Below are 10,216 nucleotides of genomic sequence, written 5' to 3'. Positions count from 1 at the left end.
GAGGCAGGGGAGGCAGGGGGAGACAGGGGAGACAGGGGAGGCAGGGAAGGCAGGGGGAGGCAGGGGAGGCAGGGGGAGGCAGGGGAGGCAGGGGGAGGCAGCAAGTTCCTTCCCTGTCTCTGCTTCAGTTTCTCCTCCAGGTTTCTGTCTTGACTTCCCTTCAGGGTAGATTGTGAGCTCTAAGGTGAAATACATCCTTTCTTCCTCAAGTTGCTTTTGGTCACAGTGTTCATCAAAGCAGTTTAAAAACCCAACTAACCCAGCTGGTTAGTAGCAAGGATGAGTGGAGCTGTGAAGAACAGGAGAAGAGAGGGCAATCAATGGAAGGGCGGATACTGTCAAAGGGTATCATCGTGTGTCCTTATGAAAATACCACAGAGAACCCCACCATTTCATATAGCTAATGTATACTAAATATGCTCAGGGCTCTGGGGGAAATTTTATCTCTGTCTTGCTTATCTTTCTACTGACAAAATAAACATATTTTCAGACTTACAGGTACGTGAATGTTAACCGTGCATGATTCTACCCTAAAGCAGTAACTAATTTGAAGTATCATCTTTATTGAACTCTAATTTATCACATCTCTGTTTCTAGAATGCGTGTGTCCCAACAAATACTTACTATAGCTACTCAAAATTAGTGCATAGCAGGGCAGTGCAGTGTAGTAGTGGAAGCCTTTAATCCTGATACTCAGGAGGCAGAGGCAGGGGGATCTCTGTGAGTTCCAAGTCAGCCTGTTCTACGTAATTAATATCAGAATAGCTAAGGCTAGCTAGAAAGGACCTGTTTCAAAAATAATAATAATACTGCATTGTTTTACTGAAAATTACTGAATACTTTTATTTGAATATATTTTCTTATGAGCTGTAAACTAGTGGTTCTCCAGCTTCCTAATGCTGTGAACCATTAATACAATTGCTCAGGTTGTGGTAACCCCCAACCATTCATTAAGTTACTTTTGTTGATACTTCAAAACTGTAAGCTTGCCACTGTTGAGAATTGTAATGTAAATATCTGATATGTGACTCCCGAGAGGGTCTCAACCCACAGGTTGAGAACTACTGCTGTAGTCCAATTTGTCTATTTCCATTTCTTTGGGGGTCTGGGACCATAGCTTAGTGGCACAGGACTTGCCTAATATGTGTGAAGCCCTGGGTTTGATTGTACACATTGCAAACGACCCATAAATATAAACATGATCTGTCTTTATAGCTTCATTTTATTTTTTTTGCAGAGTCAGAAAATATAACAGTGAACAAACTGACAATGTCCTTTCTAGAATGGAGATTTTTTTTTTACTTCAATTCATTATTATGGTTTTTTTTAGGTATGTCAAAGTGGATCTTTATTCCAATTATGTTTTATAACTGTGGCAACTGAATTTTTTCTTCTCTCGATTTTCTTTTTTTGAGATTGGGGGGGGGGTCTCAGTATATTACCCAGGATGATTTCAAACTCATGATCCTCCTGCCTCAGCTTCCTGAGTCGCTGGGATTACGGACACACACCTGGCTTCAAGGCAATTGACTTCTGTGGGCAGATTCTGTTTTCATTGAACAGGAATGTTCTTGCACTGTTTGCAGTAGGTTTATATTTGAGGTTACAGAATTTCCCAGGTAAACACCCATTTAAAAACAGGGATCTCTGAATCAATGCCCAATGTTTATCACTTTTCTTGTCTTATTCCTTCATTAAATTTCCAGAAGTTTCCTGAGTGAAACTAGAGACTACAGAATAATCATCTTGTTGTTGGCTTTATTGCTTCTTCTTCTTCCCTGAGTAAAATAATGGCCTTTGACAAATGCTGAACTCGTCTGCTTTATTACGATTGTTTGCCAGGTGGTGGTGGTGCACACCTTTAATCTCAGTGCTTAGGAGACAGTAGGGAGGCAGTGTGAAGCCAGTCTGGTTTACAGCGTGAGTTCCAGGCCATAGCCAGGGCTACACAGAGAAACTCCGTCTCGGAAAAAAAACAAAAACAAAAAACAAGCAAAGAAACAACAGCAAAAAAGATTGTTACAATAAAATTAACTATGTCAAAATTTGTTGAATGGTTTTTTGGGGTATATTTGGAGGAAAAAAATTTTTAAGATTTATTTGTTTATTTGTTTATTTATTTATATATGTAAGAACACTGTAGCTGTCTTCAGACACTCCAGAAGAGGGAGTCAGATATCGTTACGGATGGTTGTGAGCCACCATGTGGTTGCTGGGATTTGAACTCAGGACCTTTGGAAGTGCAGTCGGGTGTTCTTACCCACTGAGCCATCTCACCAGCCCCCCGAAAAAAAATTTTTTTTTAACCTTCAGTCAGTTTTACCCAGCAGACAACAGAAAGGGGTTTATGGATTTAAGGATTTAAGCAGGGGCTCAATGGCTTTTGAATTAAAGGTAAGCAGAAGCAGGCTGACTACCCTGTAAAATGGCCCTACCAGGGACAAACATTCCTGTCAGGAAAAGGAAGTTGCACTCCTAGTCAATATTTCCTGAGTGTGCCATCTTTGTGTCATCTAAAAATGAGAACCTGAAAAAAATCCTCTGGGCACATAGTCACCAGAACACTTGTAAGGGTCCAAAAATCATGGAAGGAAGACCCCTTTGCAGACTCGATAGTATACAAAAACAAAGAGCATTTATTCTGATGAAACAACTGGTATGCAGGGGTCAACATTCGTGACAACCAGGAAGGAAATTGCATGCCCCTTTTCATGCAGGACTAGGGAAAATTTTCTAGAACAATTAGGTAATCTCTAGTGAGATTAGTCCCCAAAGCAGTAACATTAGTACAATTTTGATTGGCTACTATATTAGTTATATTTAGAAAGTGGGGTAGGTGGCCTTGAGAGATGACTCAGTGGTTAAGAGCACTGACTGCTCTTCAAGAGGTCCTGAATTTAATTCCCAGCAATGTAATGGGATCAAATGCTATCTTCTACCAGAAGGTATTAGTACACTCACTGAAGACAGTGACAGTGTACTCAAACATAAAATAAATAAAAAATAAAATCTTAAAAAAAAAGGAAGGAAGGAAGGAAGAAAGAAAGAAGGAAAGAAGGAAAGAAGGAAAGAGAGAAAGAAAGAAAGAAAGAAAGAAAGAAAGAAAGAAAGAAAGAAAGAAAGAAAGAAAGAAAGAAAGAAAGAAAGAAAAGAAAGTGGGTTAGGTAATCTAAATTTTCATTGCTGGGTGCTGGGGAGGTCACATGGGTCAGCTTCTGATGGCTTTGTGCCAGGTGGTCAGAGGTCTGCATTCCTATGTCACAGACTTTTTTTTTTTTTTTAAAAGATATTTTTTTTATTTACTTTCTTTTCTTTTCTTTTCTTTTCTTTTTTTTTTTTTTTGTCACAAACTTTTGACCACAGGATGAGATAAGGCTGTCCAGCACTGATGGCCCATTCTGAGATAAGGTATTTCCCCGTTCTTGTGGTTATCTCCAGGCTGTTCTTGTGAGGGGTTTTATAACCTTGTTCGGAGGATTTATGCTCTGTTCCTGGAACTGGTAACTTATGGCCTGGTTCCCGGGTGCCTTTCCTTTTGAAGTCAGGTCTGGTTCTAAAGTGGAGACAAATGGGGTTTATGCCATCCTTTCACCCGACAGGTAAGAAAGAATACTAAAAGCTGCAAGGGAAAAAGGACGATGTAACATGTACGGGCAGAGCTATTAGAATAACACCTGACTTCTTGATGGAGACTCTAAAATCCAGGAGGACCGAGATGGTTGTTCTGCGTACTCTAAGATACCACAGATGACTGCATCCAGCAAAAGTTTCAATCACAAAAGATGGAGAAAATAAGACATTCCACGATAAAATCAAATTTAAGCTATATCTATCTATAAACCCATCCCTATAGAAGGCACCAGGAGAAAAACTCCAACCTAAAGAGGTTAACCACACCCAAGAAAACATAAGGAATAAAAAAATCCCAAACTAGCAAATCAAAAGAGGAAAAACTTGAGTATCTGCACTTGTGCACACGCGTGTGCACACACACACACACACACACACACGCTCATATACATGAACATGTACACATACACACATTCACAAACACTCTCACAAACAGGCGCTCTCACACACAGGCTCACATACACACACCACTACAACAAAACAACAGGAATCAACACACACTGCTCATGGATATCTTTCAACATCAATGATTGCAATTTCCCAAGTATAAAGACACAGTGTAGCAAAAGGGACCTGAGAACAGAATCCAACCTTCTGCTGCATCCAAGAAACACATCTACATGAAAAATAGATATCATGGGGCTGTCGAGATGGCTCAACGGGTAAGAGTCCTGAGTGAGGACTGCTCTTCTGAGTCCTGAGTTCAAATTCCAGCAGCCACATGGTGGCTCCCAAGCACCCATAATGAGATCTGACGCCCTCTTCTGGCAGTCTGAAGACAGCTACAGTGTACTTATGTTTAATAATTAATAAATTTCTGGGCCGGAGCTAGCAGGGACTGAGCAAGTAGGGCTGACCAGAGCAAGTAGGGCCAACTGGAGCAAGCAGAGGTCCTAAAAAGTCAGTTCCCAACAACCACATGAAGGCTCACAACCATCTGTTCATCTACAGTGTACCATAGAAATAAAATAAATAAATAAATCTTTAAAAAAAAAAAAAAAAGATATCCCAGCACTTGGGAGGCAGAGGCAGGCGGATTTCTGAGTTCGAGGCCAGCCTGGCCTACAAAGTGACTTCTAGGACAGCCAGGGCTANACAGAGAAACCCTGTCTCAAAAAACCAAAAAAAAAAAAAAAAAAAAAAAAAAGCCAAAAAAACAAAAACAAAAACCAGATATCACCTTGAGGTAAAAGTACGGGAAAAGATATTCCAAGAAAATGTGCTTAAGAAGCAAACTGGTGTGGCCATTGTAATAACCGACAAAATATACTTCAAACCCAAATGAATCAGAGGAGGTAGGGAAAAAGACCACATACTTATCAAAGGAAAGATTTACCAAGAAGATGTTTTAATTCTTTTTTGTTTTGTTTTTTGTTTTGTTTTTTTGTGGTTTTTTTTTCTTTTTTTTGGCTGTCCTGGAACTCACTTTGTAGACCAGGCTGGGCTTGAACTCAGAAATCCGCCTGCCTCTGCCTCCCCAGTGGATGTTTTAATTCTTAACAACTATACACCAAACACAAGGGCACCCCAGTCCATAAAAGAAACACCACTACAGCTTAAGCCACTTATTGACCTTCACACACTGATAGAGGGAGACTTCAACACATCAGTCTTGCAATAGGTTATCCAGACAAAAACCAAATAGAGAAATGCCAGAACTAACTGACATTTTAAACCAATTGGTTGAGGGATGGGAGTCGGGGAGGGGGAGGTGTCCTCTTGCTATCTCCGTATTACAGCTCTTTTAGCCAAAGGTCTTCTCTGACCTTCCATGAAACGGCTCCTTTAGATAGATGACCTTAGCTTGCACGCATACTTTATTCCAGGTGGGCTTGAATACGTACATGTACTTTATTTGAGGTGAACTAAAGGTATGTATGGACCTTGGAATGTGGGAAGGAATTTTCAAGGTAAATGGAAATCACTGGTTAGAGTTTGAAAGGGCTGTGAATAGCTCATTTGCTTAGAGAGGAATTTCAAGAATCCCAGGTACTTGCTGGGCTGGTTCTTGGGTGGGTGAGTGAGGGGAGCTGAGCTCCGAGATCTGCCAAGGACTACTCACCTTCTCCAGACAGAGGGCATGCAAGGTCTGGATCCCCAGACAAGATCAGGTAGGGCCGCCCTGCTGGTAAAGGGAGTCCTCCATTTCGTGCAGCACTCAGAGAAGCTATCGGGTGATAGCAGGGCAAACTTCCACCTTAACTAGCTGGGGAGCAGCAAATGACTCAGGCAATGTGAGAAGTAGGGTGCAGAGTCTTTATTCTTAGTCATATTATACTGTTGAAGCTCTAATGACAAAACGCACCGTGTATAAGATACCAATCTGTAATGTTTGTTTGTTTGTTTGTTTTTCTTACTGTACAAGGAATAGCTCCTTATATGTTACTAATTGCACTATTTCTCAGATGATAAATGTGAAGAACAGGGGGCTGGAGAGATAGCTCCTCGGTTGAGAGCACTGACTGCTCTTCCAGAGGTCCCGAGTTCAATTCCCAGCAACCACATGGTGGCTCACAACCATCTGTCATAAGATCTGATGCCCTCTTCTGGTGTCTGAAGACAGCTACAGTGTACTCACATAAATAGAATAAATAAATAATTCTTTGAAAAAAAAAATGTGAAGAACATGATGCCTGTCCAAGGAAATACCTGTTGGAGCGTGAAGGTAACATTCTGCCATAACTTTACAAACATCCTCTCTTTTCAAGAGATGCCTGGCAAGTGCTTTGTCCTGGCCTCACATCAGTTCAGCAAGTCCCTTTCATTTTCCCTGTGACATATCACTGAACACAGCTGCTTGATGTTTGTTTTGTTAATTTTTGATGTTGGGGAGCTTTTTACCAGACAATTAAAAAAATAACAAAAACAAGCAAACAATCAACGTAAACATATATGATGTGTTTATAAAAAGACGAAGAGGTGGTGGATATGTTCTGTGGAGGTGTGGTGAGGTGTGGGGGCAGGGGGTGCCTTGGCCGGCCCATGCTGAGGCATCCCTTCCCCCTGATGAACCAACCACATGATGGTATAGTATAGAAGAGAGTTTATTCAGGGCATGGGGAGGAGAGTCAAGAGAGTAGCAGAGGCAGAGTAAGGCAGAAAGAGAGAGAAAGAAGAGAAGTAGAGGAGCAGGGGAGTAGAGGCCAGCCATGAGTGGAGAGAGAGAGGGAGGGAGGAAATGGGGAGAGAGGGGGAAGGGAAGCAGAGAAAGAGCAAGAGAGGGAGGAGGGGGCAAGCAGCCTCTTTTATAGTGGGTCAGGCTGTTGCCAGGTAACTGTGGGGTGGAGCTTAGAATGCTAACAATATAAGCACAGGAAAAACTTGCAATCTTTTTTTTTTTTTTTTTGAGACAGGATTTCTCTGTGTAGCCCTGGCTGTCCTAGAACTCACTCTGTAGACCAGGCTGGCTTCGAACTCAGAAATCTGCCTGCCTCTGCCTCCCAAGTGCTAGGATTAAAGGTGTGTTCCACCACTGTCCAGCAAAACTTGCAATCTTAAATTGATTAAATAGATTTAACTTCCCCAAGCTGTCAGCAATACTCCCCACCCCCAATAATCCATCACCAGATAGTCCATGCAACTGTTATGCAAATGTGTGATTAATATCAAACTGTAATTTCATTTTCTCCTGAGTCATTTTACCATAATTTAATAAATATTTTCTAACCTTATTCCAAGGGAACAAGGTCTCATTCTAACACACAGGAACAACACAGAACTAAGTCACATTCCAATTCCATCTTAATGAGTTGCCTTTGTAAACTAACAGCTTCATTACCGTAACATAACCACAGCCAATTTTAAATTGGTGATTTCAGCGTGCAGCATACTATCTATATGTCTTTGAGCCTTCCATAATTTTCCTGAATCAGGAAGCCATCTTTGAATATAATGTTTGTTTTGAATGCTTTAATGTAGGACTGCTCGAGTAGTAACATCGGTGGTAGATGGTAGTGATTCTCAATACAATGGCAATAATTAGTTCAACCATTCTTTCAATCTTTTTCTTTATTTGATTCAATATATGATAAACGCAGACGTGGAAGAAGATTATTTCTAAGCTTGATACAGATATCTAAACTTTAATCTAATCTCGGAGTACATAATGCTCTGGGAGCTCAAGTGAACAGGAGTCCTGGTATTTAAACATGTATATAATGAACAATTAGAACAGGACTCAAATGCTTCAGATTGATTCCAAGTAGTTTCTCCAATCATAAACAAATAAGAAAGACAAACATAATGCCATCATATTAAGAGACACATTTTTTTTTTTTTTTTGTAAAAGAGAACATAGCCTCATTGCTGGAAGTATTTTTCCACGTTTCCATTCCAGACCCAAATGTTACCCAATGCTGACATTAATGTTATTGAGCAACTGCTTTCTCCATATGAGGAGAGGGAGGGGACAACTCACTCCCACGCCATACTAACCCCTCCGACCCATTACTATGGATAGTGATGGTATTACTGTCACAGAACAATCCTAAGTCTTTGCCTTTCTGTTTGGTATGAGCAGAAGCTATAGGGCTTCTAAGGTCCTGTTGTTTATTAGTCAAAAGGACAGCTGTTGGAGCAGGGTCTTTTCCTGACAGAAAATGGCATCATAGCCTTTTAATATTAACCGAGAAATTTTATCAGTATAAGGGACTAATTTTTGACTGTTTTATTAGGTTAAAAATAGCAATTCAATGATTGTACCATAATTTTGGTAAAAATATACCTGATAGAGAATGATGAGCTAGAAAAATTGTGTACTTCGATACTCTGTTGTTGGGTCAATAGCTATTTGGAAACGTTTTATCTCTTGATATATTGACACACTATTACTAGAAAATATTTTTCTGGCTGGTGAGATGGCTCACTGACTGCTCTTCCAGAGGTCCTGAGTAAATCCCAGCAACTGCGTGGTGACTCACAACCATCTGTAACAAGATCTGACGCCCTCTTCTGGAGTGTCTGAAGACAGCTGTAGTGTACTTACATATAACAAATAAATCTTTTTTTAAAAAAAAGAAAATATTTTTCATGTTTCTGGGAACATTTTTTGTCATCAAATCTAAAGTCTATTTAGTTGAAATTGACACAGCTGTTGCAGCATTGCTAGGGTTCCTATTTGTGTAATAATCTTTTTCCATCCCTTTACATTCAAGTTATTTTGTATCCTTTAAGCAAATGTTTCTGTCTTGCAGAAAGGGCACATTTAGGTCTTGCTTTTTTGCCTCACCTGACAATCTTAGTCTTTTTACATAATTATTGATATAGCTGGACTTTTATCTGTTATTTATTATTTATCCCCTATGTCTCACTCCTACTGGGTTTTTCTGTTCTGTTTTCCTGCTTTTTCTTTCCTTTTTTATTTTCTTTCTAATTGTTTTATTTAGGTTATCATTGCTGTGACAAAACACCATGACTAAAAGCAAGTTGGGGAGGAAGAGGGTTTATTTGGCTTACATTGTCACATCTCTGTTTATCATCAAAATTAGCCAGGACAGGAACTCAAACAGGGCCAGAACCTGGAGACAGGAGCTGATGCAGAGGTCATGGAGGGTGCTGCTTACTGGCATCCTCTCAGGTCTCCTCACCCTGCTTTCTTAATGAACCCAGGACCACCAGCCCAGGGATACCACCACCTACAATAGGCTGGGCCCTCCCCATCAGTCACTAATTAAGAAAATACCTTACAGCTAAGTCTTATGGAGGCATTTTCTCAGTTGAGGTTGCCTTCTCTCAGATAACTCTGTGTTGAGTTGATATAATACTAGCCAGCCCAGTCTCATTGCTGAAGACAACACCTACACAGCTCACTGAACACGGAGAACTTGAGCTATATAGAGACTTTACCCCTATATTCTAGTATCTACGGTATAGAAAAGTACTCTGCAGGCTAAGACAAGAAAAAACGCAAGCACCAATCCAGCCATAAACCCTTTCATCAACAATGATGTCCTGCCTCTAAGATAGGCTTGCTAGGGCAATAGTGGCACAGAGCTTATGGGAGCAACCAACCTATATCTGATTTGACTTAAGCCCACTCCACGACATGGAACTCAAACTTGACACTGCTCGGGACAAAAAGAACCTAAAAAACTAGATAGCTCAAGGACCTAGGATAAAACCAAATACTTCTGTTTATAAAACAAACGAACAACAACACAAAATCATAACAAAGTGACTCCTAATGACATTACAGCAAACGGAAAGAAATCCAAAGACCCAGAACCAGACATTATTGCAGAGAATGAGATCCCTTGGAACACTGATCCCTAAAGGGGATGTCACCATAGAATCCCTCTCTTAGAGCTCAGGGAAACCTGTGGAAGAGGAGATAGAAAAAGTATAAAAGCCAGATGGAGAGCACACCAAGAAAGTGAAGCCCTCTAAAGCAATCTGACTGAGCACATGTGAACTCACAGAGGCTGAGGCACACGACCTGACTGAGCACATGTGAACTCACAGAGACTGAGGCACACAACCTGACTGAGTGCATGTGAACTCACAGAGGCTGAGACATACAACCTGACTGCATGTGAACTCACAGAGACTGAGACATACAACCTGACTGAGCGCATGTGAACTCACAGAG

The sequence above is a fragment of the Mus pahari genome, chromosome 15 (genome assembly GCF_900095145.1).
Source record: "Mus pahari chromosome 15, PAHARI_EIJ_v1.1, whole genome shotgun sequence".
Lineage (NCBI taxonomy): Eukaryota > Metazoa > Chordata > Mammalia > Rodentia > Muridae > Mus > Mus pahari.
This window is presented reverse-complemented; position numbering follows the sequence as displayed.